At 37.1% G+C, this 20701-nt stretch overlaps 1 long non-coding RNA gene across 4 annotated transcripts in view; it reads left to right on the forward strand.

The window, feature by feature from the left end:
* Positions 1 to 10094: 10094 nt before the first annotated feature.
* LOC138238166 (uncharacterized) overlaps positions 10095 to 20701 on the forward strand; it is a 40758-nt gene continuing 30151 nt past the window's right edge. For 2 of the 4 annotated variants that reach the window (XR_011189307.1, XR_011189309.1), the window contains exons 1-3: positions 10095 to 10326; positions 17476 to 17544; positions 18323 to 18365. This is a non-coding gene — a long non-coding RNA (uncharacterized lncRNA). The remainder of the gene's footprint in view (positions 10327 to 17475; positions 17545 to 18322; positions 18366 to 20701) is intronic. The other 2 variants (XR_011189306.1, XR_011189308.1) reach the window with 1 other exon arrangement.

The raw sequence follows: 20701 nt of genomic DNA on the forward strand, positions 1-20701 counted from the left end.
GGGATATCAAGGGTAATGTATGTATCATTTACAACCTGAGTTGGGTGAGCAATTGTGACTCCTATACATTGGGTTTACATTTTTTAATCGAAAGTGATGAGCATATCATTGACTCTCACGCATTAGCATGTTATGGTAGATGAAATAATATGCGTTATTCAGATAATGCGTTAGACAGCTCATTGCTGGGTTCATAAAGGATAATAAAAAAGCACTTGAGTCAATACATGAATCTCTCGTGCACTCTGCATGTTGACTGCAGTTCATTTGTGTAGTTTTAGTATTCTTCCAACTCCGCTCTTGAGATTACAGCTCAAGTACTGACAGCTTTCAGCTTCAGTGGGACACAGCCTCCCTCACTGAGATGGGCTCCACCTCTTGTCGCAACGAAGAACCAACAGACTTGAAATGTTCAAGGCTTGAATGACTAAATTGCCAGTTCAGAGTTTTTGAATGTCATCATAATGCTTATAATGAACAAAACTCGGGAGGTGCCATTAAACCATATTAATTTCCTGAATATATTGCTGGATGTTTGGTTTTAATTATGGAATGGTGAGTTTGCAGTGATTGATATCAGGTGAGCCTTAATAGTGGTTGAATTAGGCTTATTGTGTGTGTGTGTGATTTCCAGAATGTTAAGGTTCTACTAATGCATTAAAATGAGACCTGTATTTGTATGGGCATTTGTATGGGCATCAGATTTAGCGTCAAAGTCCTTTTTTACTTTGTAGATCTTGCCTCTATAGGCCGTTTTATACTATATTCAAGAATGGCACATTTTCTTAAATAAAAGGATACATTTTCAAATACCGACATTTAGAAACTGTGTTAGAAAAACAAGTATGTGCAACTTTATGTCACACTAGACATTTGTGATTCAATATTGCCACACTGTTGCAACTCTATTAACAGCTCTAACTGTAATGATCTTGACATTATGGTGCTGCACCAGCTTTATTGCCTGCTAAAATAATTATATATACACCCAGTAGGCCTTGAAGTCTAAGAGGAAATAATATCCAATAGATATTCAAATGATAAAAAGGAAACAAGAATACATAGAAGCCAAAACTTACAATTGGCTACTGTAACAAAATTTCATTATTGTCACATAAGATATTCATAAATGCCTTTGTAAGAGTGGCTGTTCTCTGCATTTTCTTTTTTTGAGAGTTTCCCCAATTAGAATGCCTAAAGGAACCTAACACAGAATTTTGACCAGCGCCAGTAAAAGATCCAATCACTTTCCTTCTGTTATTGTGCTTCCCGAAAGCTTTCGCTCCACAGACTTACTACTCTCTACCACTGCCTGCACCTTTCTGTGACCGACTCTCTGCCCTCCACCCTTCCAATATGTCTTTAAGACAGCAGGCAGTTCTTATTCACGGGAAGTTCAGTCATCTGTAGAAGAGTCAGTTTTTTATTCATATTTTCATTCCACATTTCCAGAGTCATTCGTAGTTTTCCAACTTTTCATAGATTATGATTATAATATATTAATATGCTATCATCTGCACAATGCGGACTCCAACCCAGTTTCTCTTCATATGGATATGGCTTCTCCATGGGCAGCCTTCCCAAAGAGAGGAGTAAGAAATCTTTGTCAGTAGACATGTCTCGGCAAGTGTGATAGGGCAGCTGAATGGGTAGACAGAGAATTTCTGCAGGGGGTCTGAGAGGAGGTTAATGCACTTTTCTTATACTTGTAACCTCTTCTCACTCTGGATCACATAGGTCAAAACTACATGACTGATCACCATATCTTGAGTTTTTATACAGAAGGCTCCAACCACGAGTTATCACAAGAAGCTATATTCTGAACAGCTGCACCTTTTAACAAATTATTTAAGCGTCTGTGATGAAAAGTCATGAATATATATATATATCATACATCACTTTGAGTTTTTACATTTTTTGTTGTTGAAACCAAGTCTTTAGATGGGATTTACTTTAGAATGTGCTACAGTATATGACAGAAGTGTTTAAATTTCTGCAGTGACAGAAAGTTTACATGATTATACTTGCTATGAGACCTTATGCATTTATTGCCTGTAGAATCTGCCATCTTAATCACAATTCTTCTTTTTTCTATCAAAGCTGTAAAGCTTTTTTAACATAATTAAAGTGCTTGCTGTGTAAATGAAAAATTCTGAAGCTCCCGTGACAGTGATATATTCTACATAGATCATCCTCTGTGATTTTGACTTGCTAATTAATCAACATTATTTATGCAGAAAAACTTTCTAATGAATAAATTGCTTCAGCTACCAAGGCAGCTTCATTGAGACAAAATTCTTTTAAATTTCTTGTAAATTTAGTTTTGTATATTTTGTTGTAAGAAAGACTTTAACAGTTTCATTATAATTGCTTACAAATTGGCTTCACTACTTTGTGTGTGATTAATAATCTTTGAAATCAGAGAGTAAATAATTAATTCATTTTAATTTGTGGCTAATTAATAACCAATCCTCCCACTACTCCATGACCAAATTTTTTATGTCTTGTTGTTTATTTGGTGAGAGTAGACTGAGAGACAACTGTTTCATAGTATTTCAATAAAATTCTTTCTGTTACAGAAGCTAGATACATCAGTTCTGTTTCAGTACAAAATTATGTCCATATCAATTAATAATGCTTCAGCATTTTTATCATGTCTTCAAAATATTACTCTAATTACTGTCATCATTGTAGTCTTAGATACAGTAACATCTCTTGCAGCAGTCATGAGATACTGTAATTGTAATGCCTGAACGTTTTTGACAACCCCAGAGCCCTTCATTTGTAGAGGGCATACTGTGCATTAATACAAATTCTTAAATTAACCTGAGCCAGAGGCACTGCATTTGGTAGAAATTAAAACCTAGTTACAAAAATAGAATTGACAAAATCTCTGAGTAAATCGAATGCTTGGTGAAAGCTAATTAGCTCATGAAGGTCCTACTGGTTGTTTCAGTTCTTCTGCTACACAATACCAAAGACCAGAGGGCACTGGATTTAGGGAAGAATATTGGAAAAATGTAGGTTATTGTCAAAGTGATAGACGCATGCAACAGGTCTGGATGTTGGTTAAGAGGGAAAGATTGTACCAGCTTAGTCCTTTACACGTGCAACTCGTACAGTGTTATTAGCATTCTTTTTGCTTTTCGGGAAATTTGCATGAACAAGTATAACAAAAGCCAAATATTATACAATTTGGTCCATTGTCATTCATATTCACCACTTTCTTTTGCTCATGTGCTACTTTTGGCTCATCTACGTGAAATGGCAGCATATATACAGTACATGTACACAGGCAAGAACCACTTGTATCATAGCCAGCTACTGTACATTGAATTTCTTTATTTTTAAAAAGAGTATAAAGTAGAAAAAATGAATAATTAAGAATTAGTGTATCTGATGTACTGTAATAAGTGAACCATTAGATTACTTACTACAGTTAAGGGGGGCGAAAGAATCATATGGTTAAATTGGGTAATGGGTAAATAGGGACTGATTTGGGCAGCTCATTCCTACATAATGGCCAGAAATTTTGTGAGTGTGGTCTTTACCATTCAGCTTAGTGAAAACACTTCACGCTATGATAAAAGACATTTCAGAGGACCTCAGGAAGAGCAGCTGATGCTCAACAGACTGGAGTTACAAAACCATTTCTAAATCTTCCACCAATACACTGTCAGACACATAGGCTACAAATGAAAAATATTTTATTTTTTAAGATTTTAATAGACCACTGTGACTCTACTCAGGAGCAGTAGATGCCTTCACCATCTCCCCATGAGAAACCCGGAAAATCATCCACGATGTCACAAAGAACACCAGCACCTCAGAGTATGTATGCCTCAGCCTACAGAAACAGAATGAAAAGGATAGCCGGGAAAAAAACATTGCTTTCTAAAACAAACATTGCCTCCCATTTCAAGTTATAGCAGAAGAGTACCTAGATGATCCACATGACTACTGAATCTTACAGAAGAATGTAAGAACTCTGGATAAAAGTTTCTGTAAAAAGGTTGAAGCTATTGGCCGGATTGAGAAATATTTTGTGTGGTAAAAAACAAAATGTTCAGCACGGTGGTGGGAGTATCATGGTTTGGAGCTGCTTTGTGCCTCGGGATTAGGACAACTTGCCATCGTTGAAATACTTGTCCATAATAGCAAGTCATCTTTCGCTGATGGCTTTGTATTGGCAAATTCTGGAGGAATGTCAGGACATCCATTCTGCTGCTGAAGCAGAGCCAAAAGTGGATCATACAGCTATAATCATAAATTATATAATGACAGAATGGCTGAAAAAGACGAAAAAAACTAATTTGGGATCGGCCAAGTCAAAGTCTGGACCTAGATCCAATTGAGATGTTATAGCAGGACCTGAGGCGAACTGGTCATGCACGGCCTCCCTCACATGTGGTTCTGTCAGAAGGAATGGGTCAAAATTCTTAAGTGTCTGATTCTTAAGAGACTGATAAACAGTTACAGGAACTGTCTAGTTGTAATCATTGCTACTCAAGGTGTTACTAAATCTATGGATTTCTTTACTTATTCACATGAGGATATTTAGTGTTGGATCATTGTTGGATTCATTTAATCAGGTCATCATCATCTTTTAATAAAAGGTTAATGAAGATCTAATTACATTTTAGATATTAAAGATATGAGAATACGATCAACCTAGGGTGTTCATGCATTTTTTCTTAGCACTGTGTCATACTGCATTTTTGACCCAAGGTTAAACTATAATGCTATAGTCCTCCAATAGAGTAATTTAGCAGGATACTCCTTCTGTCTTCCTGAACCTGAAAGCCTCACCTTTAAGGTGTATGCAGAGTATTTCAATATCCGGTAACCCTGGAAAAATAAAAGGTTTTCTCCATTTTGTGAGCTGGGATAGGGCTGTGCAGCAAGCATTAAGGGAGCACATTAATCTAATGCATCAGCAGGTCCATATTTGTTTTTAATACAAACAGAGAAAAAGACTGCATTGGATCTCCAGGGAAAAGAAGCTTAAAAATTCTGTCTAATGATAATAAATGATAGTTAATGAGTTGTCTAAACATAACAAATGGAAAGAATTAAAGGCTTAGAACAAACTCTGTTTCATTAAAATACAATAAAAAGGAAAGATTAGTTTTATATAGGAAATAACTTTGCTCGTATAAGATATTGATGAGAATGGGAATGAATTATCAAGGTCACAAAATGAGGTCAGTGGTCAAAGCAGATATAGAATTCTAATTGGTGTGTGGTACTGTAATTTTTATGAGCATTTGGTTTTAAACCTACTGCATATAGATCATTGTCTAAAAAGTTCTTGATAATTGTATTTTACATCTTTTTAAATGATGGGCCCTACATGATAATGAAAGGAAAAAGGGGGCATTTATAGTATTTAACTATCGTAGGACTTCCTTAGTAACTACCAGGGTGCCATTCCATCCAAACAAAAAATTAATTAATTCGATTACGTTTAGCACGAGATATTATTTCATTCATCTTGGTGAATGAATTCCCAAAACCATTTTCTTAAACAATAATCAATTCCATAGTTGTTGATGTCCAAAGTACCCAAGACAGCTTGTATATATAGAGTGTGTACTCTTTTACTAAAATGACCTTGCCTGTGTAACAGTGCTGTTAGACTTTGGCCTCGGGCACTCAAACACACTCTCAATCACCCCCATAACCCCTGAAGTCAACAGCTGACTGCTGCAGCCCTTTGTTACAGTCTCAATTTGTATGTTGTCTCACACTGTTATGACTTGACATAGTGAAATGAATGAATTTATCTTTTTTTTTCACATCTGATCTGGTAGTGTGGTGGTACTGTTCTGTAGAAACCCTTGGTGAAATACCTTCCCTGCATTGTGTTTCTCCAGTCTTTGTGTATCTTCCAGTTTGCTAAAGATTTAAAAAATATATTTTTTGTTCAATGTGGTAATGCTGTTTCCAGGTACTTAGTCTTTTAACTTTTTCAAATAGTCTGCAGATAATATTTTAAATAATCTTTGATTGCTGGCTAATGAACCTTCAGAACAGACTGTATACGTCGGGAATATTCGTCCCATCTAGCACATTTGGTTCTCAGTATCTAATTGACCTAAGGAACTTTCTTGAAAGAAGCCAGGGTATAAGCTTCAACAACATGGCTCAGTAGCTTGTTCAATTCTCCCACCACCCTTTGTGTAAGGACATTCCTCTTGTTCTCAGTTTTAAGTGCATGCCTGTGTATTGTGTTATGTGTTGTGTGGTTCTGAAGAAGTCACCTGTTTGATTTGTTTGTCAGCTCTGATATGCTTGTAACAAGGTTTGCATTTATATGGAAAACTGACGTAATTATGCAATAAATATATAATATGGAGCTTTTGTGGAGGTTCAGCAAAATCTACAAATTGGGAAGAGTGGCAGCCAGGTACCACTGTCATCACTCTCCCTTCTTTTATGTTGCCTTCTTTTCGAACAACGAATGACTTTATCAGCATAAAAATACTTATTACATGCAAGAAAACAAATACTGCCAACGTGCTCAGAACTTAGTGATTTTTTTTATCATCAATTGATTTTCAATCAATACAGCAGACCTATAGCTCTTTATCGGTAATATAGGCCATGCTTTATAATTACAAAAGGCAATGTCACAAAACTGTCAACTTGCTGCTGTTATTTATAAACATACTCACTAACACGTGCGTTCACATGTGTGGTTCCAGTTTAACAGTCAGTACGGCATACTATCTTAGCTTCCGCAATCTTAACAAGGAATACATCGAAACATTTCACGAGCAGAGAGCCTGTGACAGAAGCTGCAGCAATTCAGGAGAGAGCTTAAGCCATCCAGCGCAATCAAGCATATTTAAACGACGCAGGCCTCAAACAGTAGAATTTACTGTAATGTCTCTTCTTGAGCTTGTGCAGCTCTGTAGAATAGGTATCCTGCATTGAAAAGCTGTAAATAAAAATGGTATACAACGCCAATCTCACACTTATGGCGAAATAAATCCTCTGGTGGGGTTTGAAAAAGAAAGGATATCAGCAGTCACTAAATCATTCTGTAATCAGCTTTCTATGCAAACTCATCCATGCATGCAGAACACTCCATTCTGGAGAGCCCAGCACAGAATGCTCCAACTGACCCCATCTGTATCCCATCTAGTTTTGCATTATCTGTAACCTATAAAACTCCTGAACAGCACAAAAGAGTTAATGATTCCTTTTGTTTTGTTATATGGAATGGGACTAAAGCAAATGACAACAACAAATCCATCAAACTTAGCAGCACTGAGCACATCAGCAGTTTCTGCCAGCCCACCAGAGGCCTGAAATGCACATATTGCATGCCGGCCCCCTGAGCAGCAGGCGGCCAGGGGACTAGCCAGCCCCTCAGTGGCCAGAGAGGACTTGATAAATGACTAGAGCAAACTTCTCTGTCACTGGCAAGGGAGGAGCCCCTGCAGTGTGCTACATCACAGCAACAACATTATTCTTTTCGCTCTCGTCGTCAATAAACTTTCCTGTGACTGGCACTGCATTCTGCTCAGGTTAATTGGAGTCCTGAACTGCGGGACAGCCAAGAAATTTGAGACAACAGACTTGCATACATTGACCACAATTACCAGTATATATTGCTGTTAGTGCCCTACATAGGAAATTAATAGAAATACATCTATAGATATAGTATGAGTATTATTGCCAGAGATGGTTCAATAGGTACACTCGGAATGGAACACCATGACATAGAAATAGGTTGCCATTCTGGAATGGGGGTTCATTTCCAAAAGACAAGTCTGTGCAGATTTCCTTTTCTTATTTAACCCCACAATTAATATATAAGGTCTTTATGTGAAGAAAAAGCATGTAATAAAAAGGCAAATCATTTACATTATTTTGTTGACACAGAAAACACGCTTTACCGCAAAAACTCTTTCACGTTTGTTTTGTATTGGTGAATCCCATGTTGCATATAGAAAACGATAATGAAGAGATGTTCCATTGATATTTTCATACATGATAAATTGCACGTTACAGACCAGCGCACTTTTAACATTTGCCAAAAGTCTCAAGTCCGCTTAGCCACTGCTCCCTCGATTCCTTCCAGAAATCCAGACAGAGGATTATACCTGACAGGGTATTTGTGTAAACTGTAACAGATTTATTTTTAGGAAACACTTAAATGATGAAACATCATGATGCACATGGTGTCAGCTTGTTCATAAAGTGAATTACATATAATTTGCTCCCAATATGCAACAAGCTAAAGAAAAGCACACGTGTGATAAGTGCAATGAGCAGCACAGTGATGGGGTGGTTAGTGCTGCTGCCTCACAGCTCTTGAGCCCTGGGTTATCCTGGGCTGGGACGCTTTCCACTCTGTGAAGTCTGCATGTTGGCCCCCTAACGCCACCATCTATAGTTTTGTGGGTTTTTACCAGCTGCTCCAGTTACACCCCCCCCCCCACACACACACACTTTCTACAGACATGCTGGTGAGGTAAAAGTGGTGAACACTGCCCCAGTCTGTCAATGCTTTGGCTGTGGAATGGACTGGTCATTCATTCCAAGGTAAAGCTTCACCTTGAGGTCAGTTCCTGTTGGACTAGGCTCCCTTTACCCTGTGATCCTTTAGGACTAAAGCAGCTCCTGACAATGCTTGGAGGGATGAATGGACGGATGGAACATTCTAAAAGTGGGAACTGGCGTCTCTGGGTTGTCCCTGTTCTGTCCTTTGAGCATACAGTAGGAAGGACTGGCTGTTGATAATGGATGGATGATAAGGCAAAGTGAATCCAAGCAACAAACTATGTTATCTTTAATGTGAAGAAATGTGAATAAAAAAACAATGCAGCCTGTTTTGTGTTAAAACAGCAGTGACCTATCGTTATATGTATCTCCATTAAGAATCTCTAATGTGTGAATGGAACTCACAGGCATGCAGAAGCTTTCTAATACTGTGCATTGTGATTTCTTTCTGTACATAATTCATATATTCTTATTTTGCATTACAGAACACAATCATAATCGAAAACTTTTTCCAGATCTCAAAAATAAAAGTAATCACTGCATTATATCTATATGTAATACATAGACCATAAAGGAAAATGGATAAAATGATTGAAGGATAGCAGATCTGTAGTAGGTTTCTGTTAGATTTTTCTCAGGCAATGTTTTAAACAGCCAAGTCTTCTTCTTTATAAATGATGCAGGTTTGGCCATAATGTTGTTTTTAATGGAAAAACACAGTGGTGTAAATTCCCAATTCCTGTAGTCATCAGCTCAGAATAAGTGATACCCACATTAAGGTTCAGAAACCTGGTAATCATAAATGCCTACTGCAGTATTTACTCACATAATTAGTGACATGTTTTCAGACTACTGTACTCGAAATCCTTTCTAATTAAGGTGCCTGCATACCTTTTATTAAGTTAAGGATTAAAACATCACAATGGAATTTCTGACACGAACTCATTATTCTGAAATATCCCAGTAAATCACAGCACAAAAGATTTGAATGCTGCTCGTAAGAATTGCTTGCTAAACGTTTATGCTAACATGGGTCTCTTTAATTTGTTTAAATATATACGCAAGAGATATAGTACTTTTCTTGTTGCAATAAATTGCCAAATGATATCAGTATTTGATGGAAATGTTCTGCGATATGGTATTTACCATATTTGTAACAGTATTTTTATTTTAAGGGAAGGAATGTAAATTTCACAGTGCCAGGAGGAAGAACCGTCTAAATTGCTGTTTTCTGTTTTTGCGTTCATAAAGTCGACGTTAGTAGCCAGTGAGAACTATTTCTGTCTCAGAACTAACTTTAACCATTTAAACGGACGTATATGTGAAAATCACACAGCTGTTTGCGGTTGCTTTCATTGAATTGATATAGGACAAACCCGAATTAAAAATCCGTTTAGAGCTCCCGACTAGCTTAAACAACAAAGGTTGTCACTGAATGCAGGTTCATCCAGAGATCACCGGTTCGACATCCTGTCATTAGCCGACTGTGACCAGGATTTGCCTAGCGGTCTAATTGTCTGAGCAACCAGGGTTGGGGAGGGGCTTAGTCCGCCTCGGCTCTCGGCTCTTAGCGACGCCTACGCCTTCACAGGCACTTGCTGGAACACAAAAAGGGAAGTGTCTCATCTATAAGGGCCGCAAGACTTCCTGCACTGGAGTACGTGTAGTGACGTCAAACAGAGGCGTGGTTCGATGGTGAACGGGGTCGGAGGAGTTTGTCTAGTCTTCATTTTCTCGCGTCTGCGATTGCGGTGATCATACTGTAGCTTTCTGCGAACATGAGAAAAACATACAGTGGCGATTACAAATCTGGTTGGTATACCTAAAATAATTCTAGTTCTTAAAAACGGCTGCTTTTCCTGCATTTCTAATGGCAAAAGACGTCTATCAGATTGTCACTGCCTGTCATTGAAACTTTTTGCCGAAAAGCGCATCACGTCACACAGCTTTGAACCTAGGGCTTTCTGGAAGAGAGATGTGCGTCAGGAGGCGGTGATGACTGGAGGTCAACTTGTAGGACAGTGCAAAAGCCAATTACTGAGCTGGCTTTTGCCTTAAGATCAGCAGAGACCAAATGTGATTGCCTTATTGACAGATTAATGAGGCACAAAATTATAAGACTAGATAAAATATTTAAAAAAAACATTTCCTAAAAGCATTGATTAACACATTTCTTAAAAGTACAAGTACCTCAGCTAATTTTCTGCTTTATTAATGTTTATGCTTAAGATGTGTTTAAGATCTTTTCGTTTTCAGTGTCATTATTTCCTTAAGTGAAAAACCATGCAGCTATTTAATGTGTATGCCAGTGTATGCTACATATATTTTCTTGTGCAGTCTGTCACAGTGCTTGCAATCCCTGAGATAGTTTCTAAGGCCCTCACACATACAGTATGCTGTGTCAGCAAATTGTTTGTTTGCAGTTGTTTTTAACCTTACCAGGAAAAGTGTTAAAAAAGGCTCTTTTAAGATGTTGCTATTCAGTTTTATTTTAAAAAATTGAATTTATATTTCAAGGAGTCAAAAAGATTGACAGCAAATCTAACATCTGACCACTCATTTATAGCATTGCAAGCCAAGTTGCTCTGTTTTAGTAGAAATACTTGAAGGATCTCACCAGGATATAAATGGACAAATTGACAAAAGCCTGGTGTTGACAAAATATTAATAATCTTTCTTCTGTTCATGATAGAACTCCTTATTTCACAAGGCTGTTATTTTCACCTTCTCTGGATGTGGCCCCTTTAACATATTGCAGCACCTTCAGCTAACAAATTAGTTTTTGTATTTTGTTTCCCTTCGACACTGGGTGATTTTCTTTGCGGTGCATCTTGTTATTTTTCTAAACTTTCAATGTCAGGAGTGTATTAATGGCCCCCGATTGAAATCTCATTCCAAGAAACTCTAAGTGAAATACATGTTGTGTTGTTTAATGGAAAAAATAATTACACGTCAAGCCAAACAAAGCATGAAGCACAGTAACCAGGAAGAGTGACTACCTACACAAGTCTCCTGTGAGGTCAGCTTGTTCGCTTCCCAAACACACACAGACATCTGCGAGGTCTATTGATTTAACACACATCGGCACGCACTGTGGTTAATTGGATCTATTTAATATGACTTCTGATGTATCCACAAAGAAAGTTTAGATCTCTTATATCTCAGAAGGCGGCATACGAAAAGCAGGAATGTATTTAACGAATGTTCGTCTTTAAAGGAGAAAATGAAAACATAAACACGAGTCACATATACTGTAATATTTAGAGTTCAGGGCCTCCATGTTCACACACTTGTGTTTAAAATCTTTAGGTGTCCAATGAACTTCATGCAGTTTTTGTTTATAAAACAGTGGAGTAGATAAAGGATTCAATAAGACTTAATGTAGATGTGTTTCTGAAAGGGAGAGTGCCAAATGAAATCATTGCATGTGTACGCAGCTGGAACCGATAACAAAGGAAGGGAGGGAAATTAATAGCTTTCATGGAGCAATAATGTGAATGCAGATTTAAACCATGTTCGACTACTGAACATTATTAAAAACAAAGTTGCAATGAGAGTTTTTGTTTTTGCTCTTAATGAATCTGTGACTTTTATTTTTTTCTCTCAAAGGTAGATCTAGGATTGTCTGTGATAAAATAAGTTTTGGTACGTAGGTCAGAGGGTTATTTAGAAGGAAATACTACTGAAGTGGCTAACTAAAATCTTTAAAAAATAACAGACATTGGTACCACATTTCATTACTTTGATTTCCTATGGATTTTCCTGGTTGAAACAAGTGGTGTAAAATTATATTTAAAAAAACTTTGGGGGTGTTTTTGGTACTGTAAGTGTTTTAATTTATGTAACTTGAAAAAAATTAGGCATAATGTACATCCACATCTACTCTTGTGCAGGAGAACACTATGGAGGCTGGAGCTGCTGCCACAGAGCTCTTGGGTCTGAAGCTCAATTCAAAGCTGAGGTGCAAGTTCTGTGTGGAGTTTGCAAGTTCTCCCCAGGATCAGTGACTTTTTCTGTGTGTTAGTTGGTATCTCTGAACTGTGCCGGTGTGTGCGTACCCTGTGACAGACTGGCGTCACCTCCAGGGTGTAGTCCTGCCTTGTAGCTTGTCTTCTAGGTTATGTTCTTGTTGGTCACAATCCTCCATAGGATGCAGTGGTGCCTAAATAATGGATGGAAGAATGCTATATTTTGCAGCAAATGATGGTTTTACCATGATGTTTGTCATATACACATATTGCCGTATTGCTTTGTCATAGTGGGATATAAATAGTTACATTGTATCCTAAATGAATTATAAGAGGATTTAAGTGTACACTCTTCAACAGAATGATACCCTAATTATTGCTTGTATTGTATCAGGTGGCATTGTGATTGATTGTGTTAAGTACAGCCATGCTCATTGGTTCGATTTTGGCAATGTATGCGTTCAGACATTTATGTTATTAATTTAAATATTAATAGCAAATGCAAAGTGACATTTTACAAGAAGTGTTTACATAGCATGAATTATTGCTGGTGTAAAGTGGATTCCAAGCAATTTAATACGTATTCTTGGCCAAAGCATTTGCTGTTGTTTATAAAAATCCGACTTTCTTCTGCTTTTGGTTCTCAGCCAAATCCAGATTACCTCAGATATGCAAAGTCAGCACAATTATGTAAACCAAACCAACAAGAAAGAAAGCTTGTTTAACAATATGTACAGTATAGAGTTCAAAACTCTTTTACGATGCAGCGAAAGGTCAATGTAAATTTGTAATAATTGTATCTTAGCATTAGGGTATTTCACAGTTGTTTTATTTTTGTGTTAAAAAACAGACACTTTGCTATGAAACCTCTCAGTACATGGCATGCATGACAGTCAAAGTGCAATTATGATCATTATTGTTTTATAAATTTTTATCAATCAAGAAAACATTTGCCATGGAGTTCAGATGATAACGTTTGGTGTCATATCAGGTCTTAAAACTGTAAAAACCTGAAAAATCAGTGAGCAGTAGCTTCAGAACCTACAGCTTCAGAATCTTTGTGCAGCGTTGTGTCCGGAAGACTAATGACAGCACAGTCTGCAAGTCGTTGGACGTACAGATGGCTAATTATGTGTGCTTCAGACCTAAAGAGAACCATGATGGTCCTTGCGTTCTGAAAGCCATAATGGCAAGAGGGAGGTTTCAGCTTGTGTAATTGCTTAAAACTGAACAATCTTCACAGGAAAGACAGTGTGTTATGAATATGCAAATGACAGCTGAACTTGCTATAGAAAAGATGAGTGCTTTGTTTTCCAAACTTAATGAGATTGATGAATTTTCAGAAGCGATATAGCTATAAAATATCCACAGCACATAATTGAATATACGGAATGCTAATACAGTATGTGCATCATTTAAGTGTCTGATCTGCTTGGTTAGTGAGTGGAAAGAAGTCAGCTTAAGATGCCTGAGATGCCACTCATGATGTAATAAAGAATTTGGAGAACCCTGTAGGAAGGCTGGCAATAGACAAAGCTGCAGAAAAGGAGGGTATAATAGCCAAGAATATTTAGTGTGAAGGCATAAGCGAGCTGTTGCATTCTCTATAGCTAAAATAGAAAATCAAATATCACAATAAAGTGAATCTGCCTCAATGGAACAAATTTGATGTACATGAACCAATATATTTTTTCACTATACAAGATATCAGTCAATACAGTACACCTGGCCTTCCCATGCCAACAGTTATTCTGTGTATGAGTATTTCCTAGATTTTCAATGAAGTGTATCTATATGCTTTTGGTAGTTTGTTGATGCTTTCAGTAAGGATTTTTGCTCTCCGTTTGTGAGCTTACTAATTGCATTTTATTTGGCCAACACATGAGGTTGCAAAAAAGAAAGCAGATATTGTGATTCATATTCATGCAATTGATATGTGGAAGACTTTTTAAATAGTGAGTAAATGAGTGTCATTATTTGCACTTGCTTGATTGATAGGAATGGCAGTTCAACAGAATAATCTTCTTTTGCAAGAGAGTTACTTTATATACAGTATCCTCTAGGGCTACTGGAAAATGTTTTTCAATGATCTAGATTTGTTTTTCTCACTTACTGAAAATTGTAATGTCCAGATCACTATGTTATGCCAGGATGCTAGTGGACAGTGGCATCCTGTTCCTTCTCAACAGCCCAGAACACACATGCAGTTCTCCTATCTCCTACTTCTTGGCTCAGTTTGAGCTTTGCAATAGGGTATTTCACAATTGTTTTATTTTTGTGTTAAAAACACTTTGCTATAAAAACTCTTTAAATGTCGGAAAAGAGTCAAGAAGATGGATTGGCTTGCCAAGAGAGGCAATTACCACGGGTGGCAAAGTAAGCTGTTAAGAGTTCCTACTTTCATTGATTGTTCATGTTTGGCACTTGTAGGTCAATTCTAGAGACCAGGTTCAAATCATACTTGTTATGAGCAACAGGTCTGGTATCTTGCTTTTCGTAATGTTGATTGTGATGCTGGCAGTGAAATCTGCTTTCAGTTCATGTCAATATTAATGGAGATGAATACATATTAAAACTGATAATAACAAGCCCATCCATGTTCTTTATGCATTGGAGACTGAACAAAGCCTGTTTCCTTCTTCTTTATTTAATGTGTCCTGGTGAAAATCTGTTTTAAATATTTATTTCAAGATGATAGATTTTTAGAAATCCAGTATTCTATTAGGAGTGGGCCTTTGTATTGTAGAAGAACCATACTCCATTAAATACTTTTATTTTTCTTTAAGGAATCCAACTTATCGTTGTTAATTTAAAAGATACTCCCTTATTTTGATAGTTATAAAGCTACAGTTTATAATCTAATATTCACCAACTCTTTAATAAACCTTCTACAGTATGTCTCCTGCCTTCATAATTTACTTTTTATTTATATTTTGTATCTCCACTGAACAGCTTCTAGCTCTGAGGCAGTATGTGCACTCTTGAGATACTCCTTCCTACAGACAGCTCAAGAACATACAAAAACAAGAAAGGGTGGCAATGAGTGTTTTTGGCCTATCTACTGTAGGCAACTTAGTAGCCAATAGCTATTTGATTCAACCATTTATTGAAAGAACCAAGGCTTTTGGCTTCAGCCAATCGGGTGGGTATCTTGTGCTGTACTAATGCAACCCTTTGTGTGGAATGCATCTTCTGTTCCCAGATATAAAATGCACTTCTGCACAGTTTTCACTTCTGACCTTTGGTTTGTTTCACTGTTTATACTGAAGAAGCTGACTCATAACTGAGCTCCTGAACTTAAAAACTGGTATTCAGCATCATAGCACCTCCTCCCCTGTATGTGAACTCTTTATATGGTTTTAGGTCACTTGCACTGTCCTGTGAATTAGATTACATTAAACCCTCGGTTTAATGGACTAATGATGGGAAGGGGTGTCCTTTATTGTTGAATGTCTGTTAAATTACAAATGACATTTTTTCAGCCCCAAAATACCCTGTTATATACTGTACAATATATAGGCATTCTGGACTATTCTTGACTATTTTTTAAATTTAATTAATTAGTTAATGTAAATTTTTATTGTGCCTTTTTATTATAAATATATATGCTATTTATATCAAGTGTCATAAATATGCTGCTAAAGCATGCGCAACTCATCATAAGCCACTGACCAACTCTTAAAGGGTAGTACTGATACTCCTATAGTTGTGTAAGGTATATTACACAAATGTTTTTCAGGAAATCATTATATAACTTAAACCATAATTCTAAAATGTACTGTTAGCAAAATCAAAAGTATGATTCCACTGCTGTCTATGATGGCAGAGGAATTCTAGAAGGCCAAACCCAGAAAATGTTACCAAAGTAACTGGCAAAATTTGGAATGTCTATAGACCTTAAGGATTGGATATGGTTAGTGTACTGTAAAATGCTATCCTGATCAGATTAGTTTTACTGTAGATGACTTCAGAAAGGAACAATATCAAAACTATTAAATCACTTGTAACCACTGACCTGTTAGCTGCTCAACAGCAATTTTAATCTAACAATTGAATCACTAGGGGGTTATATGACTTTGAATGTGAGCTACTACTTACCTTTGTCGAAAATAACTATTTTGAGTGTCAGTCAGAAGAGATGACATTGGGGATGAGGGTATCGTGTTGAGAAATATCAATGTCCATGCATATGCTGTAATGCTTGTGCTGGTATTTATAATTACAAGGGCTTGTCAAAAAGGCAGTCCAGATTAAATTGATGCAATGTTAGGTGCTATTAATAAAAGTCTGGTGACGTCCCTATTAATCACTCTGACTGGTTTTTATCAAAGGCAGCCCGGCTATCTTTACACAGAGCGAGATCATTTCAGCTGGAAAGAAAAAAAAACACAAAATAAGCTAGCTGATATTTTCTTCTGATAAAATAAGCCTTGTGAGAAAATCAGTTCATTCTTAGAAATAGCCCAAATTGGCTTGGAACAACGCGACATGCCAGGAATTTATACCTTGCTCTGTGACCTAAAACAAAAATGACATGAACATTGACAAATTTGACAAGGAAATTTGTGCAAAAAACAACTCCTATTTGGCTAGCCAAGCAGCAAATATGTCGGATGATATGCTTTATTAAGCAATCCATTTTTCAGCAATAGCTGCGCCATCTGCAAAGGTTAGCGTACATCAGACTTGTACAGAATTTCATCTGCTTCTGCGGGCTGGTGCAAACACAGTACCACATTTTTCATGTACATACAATTTCAGATGCAAATAGAATACTTGATGAAAGAGATGACCTTCCGAAGTCACTCTGCTACAGTAAGTCTCAGCAGAACATGTACAGAAATAAAATGTGTTACAGCCAAGATGATCTAGCAGAAGTCTAATCTTTCACAGCAGTTAAAAAAAAAAAGTAAAGGTGGTCTTATTTTCGCATTTCCTTGTCCTAAGGCTGTGGCTACAAGTTTTTTTAATTTGTTTATTTTTCATATTCAAGGCGATAGAGAGTGGAGTCTGATTCAACTTCCTTGGCACACCTGCTTTGGGGGATGTGTGGGCCAGATGGGTAAGTCCATGTCCTTCCAGTACCTCTGCTGCTTCTCAGTTACATCCTCCTAAAAGTGAACGCTGATTGTGTTTTTCTGTTTATTACGAATGTAAGTACATTTGGCCATTCTATTCTATGATTATATTGTTTGTTTTAATGTGTCTTTTTTTATTTTTATTGCGGCACTTGTTAAGGCCCAAAAAACTGAAGCCTTTACAAAAACCAGCATCTTATGCTCTGTAAAAAGTATCAAGCTTACAAGATACCTCAATATCCAATTGTGGAAAGAGTGTCCAAATCACTCTATTAATTGCAATACTTGTATTTAGATCATAATGTCAAGTTAGGCTCAGTGAAAACACTGATACTCACCAGTACCTGTTGCACAACACCGAATCAAAGCATGATTTCACCTTGCTGCTTCTAATCAAGAGGCCATACTATGAGATCTATCATACAAAACTCAGGAAAAAAAAGTTCCTGCTTCAGCCTTTTTGGATTCAGAATCTAACTGTATGCTGTTGGAAATGAAGCTGTGAAGAGTTTGAAATATTTTTTCAGTCTTGAAAAAGGACAGGGACCACAAAATGTTCACAGTAGTACTGTATTTTCCTCTACGCCTCCTCTTTCTTCTTCAGTTCACTAACCGTGTGACATTCACACCTGGTCAGTAGCATCCTGTTCTGTCCAAATGTTATTCAGGACACAGCGGGGTGGGCATCGGCGTGCTTCAGATTTACAAAACAGACATTTTTATATTTTTTAGCAGCGAATTTGAACTTTTTTACCTCCACAGATTTTCACGAGTGGGATGGGAGAAAGGCAAATTTGATTTCAAAGTAAGTTTGAAGAGTACTTTGCTAAATGTGGCAGTAGTGCTTCCTAATCGTTTCTTAAGTCAGTCCTGTGGCCAGTGTTCATCGCTGTGTCTGCTGTAGCATGCCTCTTGTCCTCACTGTGGATCACTGGGTAATCAGCTGGCAGCGGTACACCTCAGCTTCCATGATCCATCTTGTGTGCCTCGGACATCTCTGATCCGGATTGAACAGGGAGTCTCTGAACATTGGGCAGGTGTGAGTGTAGCCTGTCCAGGATTGAGAATGAGTGAATTGTCCTTGGTACAGATTCATTTTGTGCTGTGATGGAGCTCTATTGGTATTTTTGAAGCACAAGGGAAAACTGTTCAACACTCTGTTGACACAAAGTGGAAAATCCTAAGCACAAATCTGTGTCATTTGTCTCTCTACATCACATTATGCCCTGTTTCATGTTGATATATTTTTTTTGTTTTCTTCATGCTGCCCTTTTATACTGTTTTATATGCAAAAATGTATTGCACTCATTGCATTTTCAAGGCAGACATTTAGATTTTCTCCTGTTATTTTCTCTGTTATCCTATATGCTTTTACAATGTTTTGTGTAAGCAGTTAATCTAAGGAAATGTTGTTCTCTGAGTATAATAATGCACATTATATGAATGGTAAAATTACTGTACAGTGTAGATGCAGTATTTAATTTCTTGCCAAATATGCAACATCATGTAATTACAAAAATCTGGCAAAACAAAGAACTGACTATTTCTGAGAGGACAGAAGTTCAGCAGTGTAGCTTTCTGGAGCAGAAGCTGTTTACATGTCCCTAGTGGTCACAATTCATAAATGCCTCAATCCCCCAAAATTGTGTTCATTTTTAGAAGCATGTTCTACAACTACACATCAGAACATTACATAATTATTTTTTAGAAGTAATTATCAAAGTGAAAATGCCCAATTTTTGATCCTATCAATAATAACATCATACAGAAGATGAGAAAGAATGTGATAGGTGTATCATGTCATTACATAAGACTGGGATTTTGTATTGAATTTGAGCAAATACTGTATGTTTTGAACTTTAGCTCACATTAAAAAATACGTTTATATTTGACTGTAACTTTCATAGTGCTAGAAAGCTGTACTGGCTGTATAAGAGAGCACATGCAATTGTATGTTAAAATACGCGATTGCCTGACATTTAATGTTGGAAAAGTGATTGATATTACTGTGGACATTTCTGAAGAAGAAAATATGCACCTCTTAAAACCACACCCACTACTTGTAAGTACAAATCACACATATGAAAAAATGTTTTTTGTAGTAGAGTGAATCTCTCTCTCTCACACGTGTTCTGTGCCGTGCATCTTCCGGACTTTGTTCTGTATGGCCCTCTCGGTGAGCCCTTGAACGACATGATCCCCTGCTTCTCCTGCATCCCCTTTGGTAAAGTCAAGGTTAGGCCATTCTTGGGATAGAAACAGTCGGAGACATCGGCTGTGCCCTTTCCTTTTGACTAAAGCTATCAGGCCCAGAGCAGTCTTTTTACAATGGATCAGTTCCATCCTGCGCTCCCTCCATCCAGGACTCCTTACCCAGGTGCGGTCAAAGTTCATTTTGTGTTTTCCACTGTAGCACTTTGAAAGACTATGCGACCACACCAGTCACGACAGCACATGTCTTAACCTTATGTAGGACCTATAGATTATTTTTTTCCTGTGGTTGATAATTTGTAGTCATGTTATCATTGTATTCTAAGAATAATATTATCTAAAAAAAGAATGCCAACATTTGGTTGAGTTTTGAAGGCTGCGATTTGTATCAGTATGTCATATGCTAATGATATACATCATAATGTATATTATGATGTTAATGTGATTCACACCGTGATCTATAAAATTCAATATTTTTTAGGTGATAATAATAATCGAACATTCAAAATTTGTAACTTAATAGTTTTTCTAATTCCTTTGCCTCTCATCCGAAAGAACCTAATGCCATTTTGTAATCTTAGGTGTACGAGCCATGTTATTAGAGTTGTGAGATAATGTAAATGTTCATCTTGTGTCCTCCTCTTGTACAGTATGCACAACCTGTGTTGTGTAGTGGAGTGAATGTTCCCCAGCCTGCAGCACTAGACCTCCTTGGAGATTGTTCTTTTCTGACTTCTTTACATCCTGAGGTTTGAAATCTTCAGTTCTAAAGCTGAATTTGCATTTTAAAACTATAGGAACTACTGTATACTGCTAAGATAAATATTATATGACTACAGGTGATTGCTACTGAATGGAGCACTATGGTACCATTCTGAACAATCTAAAGTATTATTTGTCAATGGTACTATGTATAACAGAGCAGCCATA

The sequence above is a fragment of the Lepisosteus oculatus genome, chromosome 4 (genome assembly GCF_040954835.1).
Source record: "Lepisosteus oculatus isolate fLepOcu1 chromosome 4, fLepOcu1.hap2, whole genome shotgun sequence".
In the NCBI taxonomy this organism is placed as follows: domain Eukaryota; kingdom Metazoa; phylum Chordata; class Actinopteri; order Semionotiformes; family Lepisosteidae; genus Lepisosteus; species Lepisosteus oculatus.